The 15469-nt window shown below is 31.6% G+C and overlaps 1 long non-coding RNA gene across 1 annotated transcript; it reads right to left on the bottom strand.

Moving 5' to 3' along the window:
- Positions 1–4506: 4506 nt before the first annotated feature.
- On the bottom strand, positions 4507–11860 carry LOC105421322 (uncharacterized). The gene is made up of 3 exons (XR_016048916.1): positions 11658–11860; positions 9820–9964; positions 4507–4695 (listed from the first exon to the last, which is right to left on the bottom strand). It is a non-coding gene; the product is annotated as an uncharacterized LOC105421322 (long non-coding RNA).
- Between the last annotated feature and the right edge of the window lie 3609 nt (positions 11861–15469).

Raw genomic sequence — 15469 nt, 5'->3', positions numbered from 1 at the left:
CCTTACACTAATCAACTACATTTTTGGATAAATGTATAAATTATCCAAAAATATGTCACAAGTTCTTAAGCTTATATATAGGCAAATTTGATTATACATAATCAGATCTTAAGTATTAAACTGAGTATCCTTACTTTTATATTTTTAAATTATTTAATTGCTTAATTTCTAGCTATGAGAAAGTGTCCCTTAACTCTCAAGAGGCAACTTAAATCACCATACACGATCTATTGTAAGCTAAACATATAGCCATAATCTATGCGAAAACAATAATGATATGTGAAAATTTATATTTTATTGATCATGTATCATGTCATTTAATTCTACATCGTCGTATAACACGTGCAACACATGTGCTTTTGTTGATTAACTTGAATGAAATTAAATCAAATTTTGGCATGGAGAGCCAAGAACTTGGTCCTCCTCCAAGCCAAGCCAAGCCAAAATTTCATTCAATTTCATCCAAGTTATCCACCAAAATATGGACCTCATCCTTTAACAAAGTCTCCCATTTTACTTTTTTTTTTTTACTATACATACATATATATTATTTTATTTTATTTTATTTTTTATTTTTTTTCTTTTTTTTGTACTGAAAGTATTGGATGTCTCCTGACAAGCCGAATTTATTTTTTAGTTTCGTTTAGATATATGATAATCAAATAAGCAAGATGCATACGGCGTAGATAAGCATGGCTCATGTGGACTATCATTGTTATGATGAGAAAGAGGTCCATGAGTCCACAATTTTAAGAGAGGGCCATAATTATTCATGTGGCCGTCCAAATTATTGGCGCATGTGCATTTCAAAAAATCGGTACTGCGCTCCGGTTCACGAATGGATTGTGCCCTTGCCAAACTCAGTTTGATCGAGTTTGATATTAACTAGGCTATTATCACCCGAGCTTTATTTCATTTAGAGTTTGATATTAACTAGGCTGTTATCATCCGAGCTTTATCTCAACTAAATCAAATAAATTATTTGAAAAACCAAAAGACATGTGGTTCAAGGTTTTCCAGGCCCATTGCTAGCCTCGTGGACAAGCCATTTTTAAATGCGAAAAGTTTATATACCGCCTAAGCTCTAAACAATTAAATTAGAACCTACCTCAAAAATTTTACTGGAAGAGGTTGTTTTGATGTCCAAATATCCTCAAATTGATTATCTCGACATCACGATGCATGTACTTGAGACAAAAATAGATTTCAAGTTTTGAAAATAGTACGTAATGCATTTTTGAGCCGTCAAATTTTAAGTTATTCAAGTTTCATAAATTTAATCGATCTACACTATTTTTTAAGCTTTAAATTTTATAATTAAATATAAAAATATATTTTAAGACTGGTCAAAGATTATTAGTACTGAAACTACATTTCTCGATACTATTTGAAGGTGGGCTCCAATTTGATTGTTTAGAGCCTCGGCTCTATATAAACCACACCCTTTTTAAATCCTCCACCTAATTACCTCCATTGGTCAAAGAAAAGCCAAAAGCTTTTATAGTCTTGTGGTATTCATGCACTCCATCAGGTAAAATTCAATGTAGGAGAAATTCTCGGTTCTCAAAATTTCACGATGTAACCTCTTCAACCCATACACTAACCTCTAAAAGGAGAAATTCCAAACTATCTATGCACTTAAACAAAATTTAACATCTCAATATTGAACATAGACTCTCCAATTTTTTGAAAGTGAGATCTAAATACTAAAAAAACTTCAAATTCAAATTTCATGTTTTGAAAATAATTATTTATTTTCTATTCGCTCCTAAAATTGTAGATCCAAAAAAACTTTCCAAGTAGGTTTTTCCTCGAGGGACATGATTGCTCTCGCGGGAGTATAATATATATGCTCAAGAAAAATTGCATCACCATCCAATAATTAGGTGCAAGAGAATTAGGAAATGTGATAGGATCCTAGGTCCTACATTACCACCTATCCAACGATTCGCCATTGATGGATACTTCCGGAAAAAGTATACAAAAGAGACCATTTAGTTTTGGTACGGTCACAAGCATTCTTGTCCTTCAAATTTCAAATCAAATGGTTGTAAGTGTACTTGTGACTAAACTCAAAGCCCAACAAATTCTTTCTTGAACTTCATGGCATAACCCAAGCTGTTCAATTGAACATCTAATGGTTAGGACTAATTGTGACCTCCTTGTACTAAAGATAAATGGTCTCATTGTAAGGACTTATGATAAAGCACGGTGTATATATTTAAAAAAAAATTATTTACCCCTACACCGGGAAGATCACTTACAATGTCCCAATATAATCAAATCACTTTTGAAATAAATAAAATAAAAATATAATCGATTCTCAATTGCTGCCTCTTCAAATACAATTCTTTATTCAAGAAACAAAAGTAGACTTTAATGTTTTATGGGAAGAGAAGTAAATATTTTAAAAGGTAAAATTGCCGGAGATTACCTCAACCGGAATTAATACGCCCCACGCTGAGTCTCCTCATTTCGATGGTGCTCGAGATCTATGATCGGTATGTTGATTTCCCTACTATGGCAAATATTTGACTTAATCTTCATCAAGTCTCTTAACTTGATTTTAGAGAGATGAGAGATGAATATGAAAAGAGAGATGTACTCGAAAGGGGTTCCACCCCTTTGCCACCCATAAAAAACAAAGAACCCCTTTGCCACCCATAAATAATAGAGGTGATGTGTGCCATCAAAACATGGTGCAATTTGGAGAAAGAGATATAAAATTGGGAGGTGCCTCCCTATGGTAATCCAAAGCCCTTTTTGGGGTAGGGAGATAAAATTCTTAAAGAGAGAAAAGAGAATATGTATCTCATTTTATGAGGGGAGACCTCCTTTTATAGATTTTTTATGTTATAGATTTTCTATGTCATAGATTTTATCTCAATTCATAGGGTCAAATCTCAACCGTCGATCTAAGGAGACTTGTGGAGGTGAAAGATTTGAATAATCTATCTTTTTGATCTACCATCAAGATTCAAAGATATGAGCTAGAGTCTTATCCCCCATTTCGTAAATCTATTCCCATCAAATAAAGAAAACTTATATTTTAATATATTGAATCCTTAATTATTAGATCAACCAAACTTGATTCACAGATTTAATAAATATCTCAAATATTCAATCTTATCACATAAATTGTCTATACATAAAAGGATAAGCCAACGAAGAGGATACACATTATTCTCAATGTTACGTAAATGGGTGGGGGCGTGCCACCCTTTTAGTGCCCACATGACCCCATTATTCTCAATGTTCCGTGAATGGGTGGGGGCGTACCATCCTTTGAATGGCCACATGGCCCCACCTAATCTACATCTTTTTAAATTTTTGGCTCCATATTTTATGGAGGTCCCAAGTATTTTTTAAAAACTATTTTATTTTATATTTATAATTTTTAAATCTTATATTTTATTTAAAACATTGAAAAATTAATTTATCTTAATTTATAAATTCAAATGGTAAAAATAAAATATCAATTCACAAAAATTCAAATAAACATTCTAAAAATCACATACCATAAAATTAATTAAAATTAATTAATTTTGATAGGAATCAGATCCATTAGATTTAGGAAATTATCAATACATTGGAGCATTCCACCTTCAACTGCGAATGATGATCTGCCTAGCTTTATCAAACTGACCCAGCAGTTCCTATGACCCACAGTCCACTGTAGGGGTACATGATCGGACCACCAAAGTCAGTCAATAGACTAGGAAACGCAAACTGTGAGGTTCATGATCGGACCACCAAAGTCAGTCAATAGACTAGGGAACGCAAACTGTGAGGTTCATAATCGGACCACCAAAGTTAGTCAATAGACTAGGGAACCCAATATCAGTTTATGGATTTCATATTCTCCCTTAGAGACAAAAATCATGGTCTTCTAGACCATGATACAACCATGACTCTACAGTGCATAGAGGTAATCTCTCGTATATGTACACGCTTCACCCTCATTGGTGAATCTCATAACGGCTATCTATGTACATGTTGTGTGATGATATAACGGTGAGGTTTTAGCCCGCCTCTAAAAGCTATCCATCACACACAAGGGCCACACAGTCCATTGGCTCTCATCTGAGCATACTCCGACCTCATCAAGGGATAACTCACTAAACCCTTCTCGGTAGATCCATACGTCTGGGTATCTTGGTTTTTTCCAAACTTCGATTGGCCTAGCTCGTCGAGCCTAGTCTGAGTAATAGAAAATAACATTTGCCCAATATGGTCCACAAAAAGACCACACTCCTACTGAGTTTATGTTCCACTCTATAAAATGCTCATACAAACTCTCATAAGGCTTTTAATGGCCACATAAACCCAACACTCATAGTATTCAATCTCATATTTGTTGTAAGACTTTCATCTTTGATGGATTTTATTTTATCATTTTCTCCTTTTAAATAATTTATTGAGATGTTAAAAAATTAGCAGACACCAAATAATTGAGATAATGCCTGAATGATAATAATGATGACGAGATGCTAAAAAACCAAAAAGTTGTGTTTCAATCTCATCTCGTTAAATAAATATTGGCGTTCAAACAAACACAAACAAGAAGGATAGACATTTTAAGTTCAATCCAACTTACAATAAGCCAGTCTAATAAAATAAATATAAGCGAGCAAATTTCCTCACTAGGAGGACCCTCCATTCGCTTCGCAACAGCAAGATTTCACTAGATCAACGCTGTAAAAAAAAAAAAAGTAAATAAATTGTCACTTATAAACATAAAAAAATGAGAAATGGAAAATACAATAGTATTAATAAAGCTGAAGAAAAAAATAAATAAATCTAAATAAAATTTGGATTATTATGATATATTGTCTATGATACAGCGATGATTAAGAAGGTGAATGGTCGAAAATGTGATTATGGTGAAATAATGGTGATGACAATGATAATGGTGATGGATATGTTGATGACCTAAAATAAGTACAATAAAAAAGGACACTTAGAAGGGATTGTCTAAAAGACTATTTATTTTTATTACAAGGAGGTCACAACTATTCTCACTCATTAAATGTCAAATTGAATGGCTTGGGGTAAGCCACGAAGTGCGAGAATTTTTTATTTTTATTTTTTTTGGAACTTTGTGTCTATTCAATGACATTCTTACAACGACCCATTTTGAAATTTAAAGGACGAAAATGATTGTGACCTTCTTGTACAAAACGTAAAAGGTGTGATTTGTATAAAGCATAGGATCTAAACAATCAAATTAGAGCCTACCTCTAAATAGTATTGAGAAATGTGGTTCCAATATTAGAAATCTTTATGATAGTCCTAAAATATATTTTCCTCTTTATTTATAAAGTTTAAAGCTTCAAAAATAATATAAATCGACAGATCTATGAAAACTTGAATACACTATTTTCAAAACTTAAAATCCATTTTTTTCTCATATCCATGTACCTTGATGTCAAGATGATCAATTTGAAGAAATTTGGGTATCAACTCAACATCTTCTAGTGAAATTTTGAGGTAGGCTCTAATTTGATTGTTTAGATCCTCGGCATGGCCTCTTTGTAGACCATCCCCACTTAAAAGGGTTACAACCATCTTTTATATATATATATATATATATATTATGTGTTCTTATCTAACATTTAGAAAATCGACTAAGCCATAGCCAAGGCCCCAGTCGAGCTAATGTTGTATTTGTTACGCAGCTTGAGATAAAGTTATATCTTTGCAAGAGGTGTAGGATTTGATTCTTGGGGCTATACCTTTTATTTAGAACTCCATCTTATATATAAAAATAAATAAAAAAAGGTTCATTAAAATGTAGAATTAAGGTGCACCTCAAAAATCCATTATCAAAGGTTGTTTTGATGTTGGTATACCCTCAAACTGATAATCTCGGCATTAAAATGTATGATAAAAAAAAGATTTCCAGTCCTAAAATAGTGTATCGCGCAACAAATTATCTGGACCGTCAATTTTCAATATTTTCAAGTGTTTATAAATCTACTTGATTTGAACCATTTTTGGAGTTTAAGATTTTATAATTAGATATGGAAATAGATTCTCAAGCCATCTTAAAAAAAAATTACACCAAAATTATATTTATGATAAAGTTTAGAGATGCGTCTTAATTTGATTGTTTAAGGTTGCAACCTTATATGCTAAAACATATGTGACAAAACTAACCGTAGAGTCATCTAAACATATATGATTTAAATTCACTGTATTAATATAAATAGAGTTTATAAACATGTTGTACAACCTACTTACCCAAAACTCGACCCGCTCATAGGGCTTGGCCGAGTTACTCAACCAAATCCGAGTGGCCTCGGCCGATTCTCATAACACTGATCTAATCAATTGAGTTTCAATAAGAAAGGCTACTTATTCTAGTCTATTAAGTTTTTCTATTGAACTTTTAATATAAATAATTAACATTCTATTAAAACAACTGCCTAACCTTTATTGCCACATTAATCAACAGAGGCTTTACTATTTATACGTTGGCCACCAATTCTTTTAGTGGAACACTATGGAACCAAGGTTAATGAGAGAACAAGAAACGGCGGTTGACTGTGGTTGGCCCAGAGAGAGAGAGACATATTTATTTTTGGCGAGAGAGATTTTTATTTTGGAGAGAGGGTTTTATTTTGGGGGGAGTGGGGTGCTTTTTTTTCACAGTCCTCCTCAAACTTAAGATGATATGGGAGAGAGCAATTGGAGTTTAAACACTAAGTTGTAGAAAACAAGTAGTTAGATATTTAGGTGCATATTTGGATTGCTTTATCAATAAAGCTTGCATATTTGGATTGCTTTATCCATAAGCACAGAGGAACAACATAATAGGGCAAGCTCAAACAACAACAGATCAATAAGCTTCAGAAGCAAAAGGCTCGAATAGAACATGCTTTAACAACAAACAAAAACTTTAGATCTTCTCCAAAAAAAAGCATTTTAATCAACTGAAATAACAAAATAGTACTCGAAGGAGCCAACATAATTTGGTACAAATCCGAGACCGATTAAGCAACTCGCGGATAGACAGACAGGATCGAGTAAAAAGACAACAGACTTGATCATACATAAAAGAACAAGATCAAGTGATGTATTCGATCATATAGGAATGGACACAATAAATATGAATATGGCTCTGGTACTATGTGAAGAGTCTCAAGCTTTCTCTGAAAAGACTTAGTAATTATTAAATCAATATGTATATACATGATTGTCATGTATAAACAAATACAAATGACAAGAATAGAAATATATCACAAACGCCTATACTATATCCATACTAATAATAAATTACAAGATATTTTACTTATCAGTGTACACCAGTGTTCGCAAAACCAGACGATCTAACTGCTAACTGCCTGGTTAGATCAGAACCGGTCACTATCCGGTTCTGGTTTTGGGCGGTTTTAGTAATCAACCGGTATTTTAAACTTGGGAAAAATATCTCGATATCTCCTATTTTTAGGTTTCATTTTACAATAGACCCAAAGTTTTAAAAGATATCTTAGAGCGTAAAAATTATAGATTTTATTTCTTCTAACCTCTTGAGCTACTATAAACCTATTTTTTATAGGTCAAACAAATCTAAAAAGACATGGCTTTTTTAAAAGCCATCCTCCCAAAGTTCCATCTTTCTCTCTCTCGACACCCTTTCTATTTATCATCATTAACCCTTCACTCTCTCCTCCCGCTCTCTCTCTCCATGTTTCCCATCTCTCTCCCCTCACTCTTTCTCCTCCCAAACACACAATAAGTATACATAAAGGAGGATATGTGTTTACATAAACATAGGAAGAGAGAGAAGTATTTGGTGGTAAGAGGTTACTGGGAGGAGAGAGAGGTGTTTGGATAAACACAGGAAGAGGGAGAGAGGTGTTTGGATAAACACAAGGAGGGAGAGAAATGTGTTTGGATAAACATAAGAGGAGAGATATGATTGGTGGTAAGAGGTTATTGAGAGGAGAGAGAGGTTTTTGGATAAACACAAGAAGAGAGAGAGGTGTTTGAATAAACACAGGATAAGAGAGAGTGAAACACGCAACAAGAGAGAGAAAGAGAGAAGTTTGGGGTATATAAATGAAGAGAGAGAATGGATTAGGTTTAAAAAGATCATGTCTTTCTCACATTTGTTTAGATTAAAAAATAGGTTTAAAGTGGCCAGGGGCTTGGAGGATATTTTTTGAAACCTTGGGTTTATTAAGAAATAAAATCTAAAAATAAATGATATAGAGATATTTTTCCTTTAAACTTTAAATAGAATACTACCTCAAATCCATGTCAGATATATTAGTATGGTTTATTGGTTAGTTTTTATGTTTAAATTTATCTCAATCTCAGTTCGAATCCCTATTAGTATGGTTTATTGGTTAGTTATTTTATCTCAATCATGGTTCGAAGCCCTGTTTTTTTTTAAAAAAAACTTCATTTTGTTGGAGTTCAAAGTTTTGATGTTTAAATTTTATCTCAATCACAATTCGAATCCCTGTTTTTTTTTAAGACTTCATTTCGTTGAAGCTCAAAAAGACTTCCCACCAGGATCGAACTAAAAAACCTCTAATAAAGAAGTCCTTTAACATTTTAAGAATTCATTTCGTTGGAGTTCAAAAAGACTTCCCACCAGAATCAAACTAGAAATCTATAATAAAGAAGTCATTTAACATTAGGCGCACAAACCAATAGATCATTTACTAGTTGGTTGATAAAAAAAGGGCATATATTATATATAACTTAATTTTTTTCTGCATTTTTTTTAAAAAAAAAATGAGTTGGACTCAGGCGAGTTACTCAAACTCACCTGAATAACTCGCTTCGGCCAGGTCCCGATTACCTTAGCCGAGTCGATTTTTTTAATATTGTTTTAATATTATTTACATTATGGTAAAGATTAAAAGTTGTTTTGGTCATAAATACTCACTATTATATTTTTCCATCTTGTTCAGAAAATTTTAAAAGTACCCGTAGGCACAAATCGATTCATTAAAATCCTTTTTCTTTTTTTTATTAATTTTCAACTTCATTTGAGTGTGTTTTGTTTTAATCATTATTTATATGTTTTTCGTATTTTAGTAGTTTTTTTTTTTTGTATCACTTTTCTTTTTTTCAACACTTTTTTAACTGTTTGGGACACCTGGTTAGAGCGATTGAATCGGCCAGTTTACCTGTTTGGCCAGTTAAACCACTTCCGAGCCCATATTCAGCTAACCGTTCTTGTTCAATTTTACGAACACCGATGATATATACTTTCCTTTCATACTTTGTGTGTGGGCGATCCATTGGTTTGAGGTTGAGAGGGTTTAATGTTGGATTAATTTTGTTGGGTTTAAATATTGGATGATAGATTACAAAAGAGCCCAGGTTTACTTGAAATATTTATTGTCCATCTTTTGAATTTCTTGATATATGAAATTAAAGTTTGTGGGGATCTCCAATTAGGAGGGGTGCATATGCTACTTATAAGAAGTTTTAAGGGTACGTTGATCAATAAGATGGCTAGGGCTGTAAAAATAATCGTTCAAGAAAAGGTAAAATTCCAGGATTTTTTCCTGAAAAACACCAAATATAGAAGACAAAAAGGCGGACGAAATTTCCTCCTCGTGTAGGATCTTAATCCCTATTTTCCAACTTTGGGGTTCACAATTAGTAAAAAGATTTTCATTTCAAAGTTCAATGCACTATTTTTATTTTTATTTTTTTCGAATCAAATACCCAATGCACTTTTGATACAATTGCCATTTAACCTCATTGACTAATGAGAACCAAAAAAATAAAATAAAAATAAAAAGCAAAAGCATTGGGTAATATATTTGTAAGAGAGAGAAATCCAATCCTTACCAGGAACAGAAAACCGTCAAACAACGACAAATCGCACCCTTCTGTTTTGTTTCTATGGGAACTTGTGGGTGGTGAGAGGGACCATCTTTGACAGGATATCCAGGTGGAGGGGGTGGGTAGGTTTGCACTGGAGGAGGGGGATAAACTGCAAACCATAATAAATATCAATAATTCATCTCTAGTTTTTAGAGGACATTCATCAAAATATTTTCGTCATCATAGTTTGTTTCCAACTATTTATGATCGGCTAATACTCATCCCAATATATCAATATGTATTATATTTAATTATTTATACACCCCTAGTAAGAGAAAGAAAGCTCAAATTTCAAAACGAAATAAAAAATTCAAGGCAACCCCTTAGACAATTAAACACGAAAAAATATAAATAAAACAGTTAAATTTGCCCAAAATAGTAGTGGATATCATCCCAAAAAGCCAAGTTCAATTCAAAAACTGAGATCCCCCTATACGAAAAATTAAACACCAAATGTGTAAAGAAACAAGCAAATACAATCACAGAAAAAGTTTATATAAGGTTGTAACCTTAAAATGTAGAATTACATATGCACCTCAAAAATCCATCGAAAATTATTGTTTTACTGTTGAAAAACTCTCAAATTGATCAACTCGACATCGAGATGTATAAATATGAAAAAAAAAATAGAAAAAAATATTTTGATTCCCAAAAATAGTGCATCTTGCAACATATTATCTAGACCGTCCATTTTCAAGATTTTCATATATTTATAAATCTACTTGATTTTAACCATTTTTAGGGTTTTAAATTTTATAATTAGATATAAAAATAGATTTTCAGATAATCCTAACAATGTTTTACACCAAAATTACATGTTATGATCAAATCTGGAGGTGCACCTTAATTGGACTGTTTAAGGTTACAACCTTGTAGAAACCACACTCATAAATCAATGCCCACAAGGGCCAAATACAAACCCAAAAAGTAAGACAAAAAGAGGATAGAGAGAGAACTAACCCAAAAGACCCAATAAAAATTAGAAAAAAATATCTTTGTACACTCTATTTTGATGTTCCATTTCCCAATAGACTTAGGATTTGAAAACTTTTTTTACGATATAAAAATCACACATAATATATCTTCTAATCCCCTAGACCAATTTTATCCCTTTTGACTGTCCATTTTTAGCCCAAACAAAAGTAAGAAAGACACTCGTGTCTATTTTTTTCTAATCCCCCTTTCTCTCCCTGAATTTTTCCCCCAAACCTCTCTGTCTTTCTCTCGCCCCTCTCTCTCTCTCTAACGAGTCTCTCTCTCTTCCCCTATGTTTCCCCTCAAAACCTCTCTCGCCCCTCTTTCTCTCTAACGAGTCTCTCTCTCTTTCCCTATGGTTCTCCTCAAAACCTCTCTCGTCCCTCTCTCTCTCTAACATGTCTCTCTCTTCCCCTATGTTTCTCCTCAAAACCTCTCTCTCCCTTCTCTCTCTAAGGAGTTTTTCTCTCTCCCTCTATTTCTCTCCCAAATATGTCTTTCTTTTTCTCGTCCATCTCTCTTTCATCCTTTTTCTAGAGATAGATAACTTGTTATAAAGAGAGAGGGGTTTAAAAAAGAACAGACATGGGCATCCTTTTTAGTTTTGTTTAGGTTAAAACAAGTCCAATCAAAAGAAGTAAAGTTTGTTCAGGGTTAGAAGATATATTACGTGGGATCTCTATGTCATAAAAAATATTTTAAAATCATGAGACTGTTGATATATAAAAGCTCAAAATAAAGTGTACGAAGATATTTTTCCTAAAAATTATACAAAAAATAGATAATCAATAAAGAGATAGGAAGAGAATAAGAGGTGAGGGGATTACGTTGGGGAGGAGCTTGGTGTTGATCGTACTGATTCATCTTGAGAGATATGGAAGGGAAAGAGCAAAGTTTGTGTTGGTTGCGTTGGATGAAAAAATAACCAATGGAAAATATCGTGCCCGGAGAAAGAGAGAGGTGATGGGGGAGAAAACAAATGGAAAATAAGAGATAGAGAGAGGTGATAAGAGCTTGTGGGTTTGGTGGCTAAAGGGGGGAAGGGGGTATTTATTGAGTAGGGTGAGGGTAGGGCTGAGAATTTATTCAGTTTGGATTTGAATCTTGAATTTTGGATTTTATTTGGTTATAGTATAGATCGAAAATTTGAATCCAAAAATTTTTCCAACAACAATAGGACGGTGCAAAAGTTCATTTACTTATTTGTTGATAACCTTATTTTAGAACTGTGGAATTGATTCGGATCCGGATCTTATGCACAGTTTTTAGATCTGGATCTAGATCTAGACTTGAATCTCATGTATACTTTTCAAATCTAGTTCTGGATCTGATCCGAACAATTCTCAACCCATGAAAGAAACTTCCTTACATTTACGTGTGTGGTTTTCATGAATGCCATCGTCTCCATCCAAAGCACTAGAAAAGGATAAGTGTTTTGGGTTAGCGGTCATGCGTTGTCCTTATCTTAAAGAAAATATGGTGGAAAAATTTTAGAAATTGTTGTTCTTTTAATTTCTACATAAGCTTTAGATTTTTTGATTTAGAATGCATTTGTCCAAAAAAAAATGTATATTGTCTTTTTTCTTTTTTTTTAAGAAAGTACGAGCTTCATTAAAATAATTAATTGAAAGTATATAGTAGGAGAATAAAAACCTAAACAGAAAGCACTGAAAAAGAAGGGGGGAAAGAGGGGAAGGGCAAAGAGAAGATAAAACAAGACAGAGAGGTGGTTCTATAACTTATAACGTGGCCGTGATAGTAAAAAGATTTGCCTCATAATTCAATCCCCAAACCACATGGAAGAAGACTTGAAAATCCCCAAAAAGCATCAAGATTACATCCATAAGACTGCTAAGCCGCTACGGGCTGGTGTCCGGTTCCAAGCACCAACTAATCACATTGCAGAGTCACCTCAATGACCACTTTAGATAGAGAAAAGTCAGCAGCAGTCACTTACAAAGAGTTAATGTTTTTTTGCAAAGTCACTTTAAATTATCCAATGGATCACAAAAAATTAAAATGGAATAAATAAATTTCATGATTATATTTCAAAGGTGATATTATAACTACAAATATTTAAAGTTAAACATTTTACTTAAAATAATAATTTTGGCCACTCTTTTTTTTTTTTTTTTTTCTAAAAAAAAAAAAAAATTGGAACTTACGTGGCAAAATTAGTAATTTAACCAATAGGTAATTGAAATTTTAAATGACCACGGATATTGAATTTAGGACGCGGTTAGCATACGGCCAGCCTGCATATTGTAGAAATGCTGGCTTGGCAATAAATATATTTTTTAAATATAATTTGATCATAATTTTCAAAGTGTATATAATCTATAATATGGAAATCATGATTATGAAAAATAAATAAATTTTAAAAACTAGAAATAATACCAATTAGTTATAATTGTTTTTAGATTGACCACCTATTTGCATCCATCTTTAAGATGGATGCTTTAGACCTGTGGACCTTATATTGTAGAAGTACGATCCAGCCCACATGAAACAATTGTTCTTGAGTTTATGATAAGAAATAGTTTTAGTAATAGTTTATAATTGATCTTTATAAGAATTAATGAAACAACATTTTATATTTTTATATGAATTAATGAAACAAAATTTTATATTTTTATATGAATTAATGAAACAACATTTTATATTTTATATGAATTAATGAAACAACATTTTATATTTTTAGATGAATTAATGAAACAAAATTTATATTTTTATAAATAAACTATTACTAAAAAATAGTTTTAGTAATAGTTTATACTTGATCTTTATATGAATTAATGAAATAACATTTTATATTTTTTAAAAATAATGTTAAGAAATGAGATACCCTTTTAAAAAATATGAAAATGATAATAACGCGAATGTGTTTGGACGCAAAGTTTTGGTCCTTTTATGCGAAAGACCATAAGTGACTTCATTGTTTATGTTACCTCTCAAACCTAAGAAGGATAAACGAGAGGTAAGGAAGGGAAAATTTATGTATGCTTTTGTGTATATTATGCTTCAACTCTTGGGCATATGTGCATATTCAATTATTTATTGGAAAAGAGTAAGAACTTAAAATTTTATATCTAATTTAATAAAAAAAACATTTTATTTATATATTAAAAATAGTTATATTCTTATTTTTATTAATAAATATATAGACTTGCAAGACCACTAAATAATAAAATTCATTACATCGAAACAAAGTATATCACCCACACACTCTACTTCAAACCTAAAATATATGTAAGCAGACATAGTACCGATATAATTTACTCCTGTAGGATCATGTGTTGCATCTTTGATATTTCGACGGTTTTATGCCCAGTGACATTTATTAGTACCGTATCAACTCCCACGTGCTTTATAATTGACTTTTTCAAAAATAAAATTATGAGATTTATTTTTAATACGGGGTTATATTAGGGTGCTTATATTATATGGAGTAATTTATAACTGTATTAAAAATTTTTGGACATTTTTATATTCTTGTTTTATACATAAATCTTTTTTTAATGAATGGCATCACCCACATGTACCACACTAGTAACATTTAATTTTCTATATGGGTAATGTCATACTCTTCTTAATTATAAAAAATACACATATTAAAAAAAAGCTTCATATATAAAACAAGGGTGTATATGTACAAGGGTATATATGTATCCAAATTTCGTTGAGTATACTGATAAATTACTCCTTATGTGAGTACCTTAGCATAACCCTTACTTATAACCATCTAACATGAAATACGATAGCTTGGATGTGTTATAAAGTTCGAGAAAATTCTTTTTGAACTTTAGGCATAGTCAATGAAATAATTACAATTACCAAATTTCACATCTAATGGTCAAGATTAATGGTGACCACTTTGTACCAAAGGTAAATGGTCTCATTATATACTGTCCTTTATTTTATTCACTAAAAAAAACAATCATTATCTTAAAATCCTCTATCAATTTTTCAAAAAAGATATCCCTAATTTCATAACTTTCTAAAAAGCAACACACATAAGATAGTTTGAATTGTATAGAGTAAAAACATGCTCAATGTAGGTAAATTTTACATTCATTTTATTTATCAATATTTATTTTAAAGGGTAAAAATTTATATAAAAGATTATTTCTTGAAAACTTTAAGTCATAATAAGAATAATTTTGTTCTATGAGTATAATTTTGAGAACTCATTTTTTAAATTTTGATTCACAAATCTAAATGATTTAAATTTATATTATACAATAAAATTTATATTTGATAAATATTATTAATAAATAAATATAAATTGAAATCGATAAATAGTTGTAATCACAAATAGAGTCAATATAGTCAAACATGTTTCTAATTACCTATCTAGCACAATAGGCGATCAAATTAGTTTTTTAGCCTGAAATCAGTATTATCTGAATTGGACGAAAGATGCTAATAATTAGCAGCCATACCGATTAGGTTGAACCCCCCAATAATTATATTCGAAGCATGCTTTAATAATTGAAAGGAACATAGCTTTTGACCACATTTAATTAGTACAAATATTTAAGCAGAAAAGCTAATATATAAAGATCATTTGAAATCTACAAATAGTTTTAATCACAGAGTCAATATAATCAATTATGTGTTTAATTATCTATATAGCACA

The sequence above is a fragment of the Amborella trichopoda genome, chromosome 2, assembly GCF_054954075.1.
Source record: "Amborella trichopoda isolate Santa Cruz 75 chromosome 2, AtrichopodaSantaCruz75HAP2 v2.0, whole genome shotgun sequence".
Taxonomy (NCBI): domain Eukaryota; kingdom Viridiplantae; phylum Streptophyta; class Magnoliopsida; order Amborellales; family Amborellaceae; genus Amborella; species Amborella trichopoda.
Note: the sequence above shows the minus strand (reverse complement) of the source record. Positions and strands in the feature narration are given on the sequence as shown.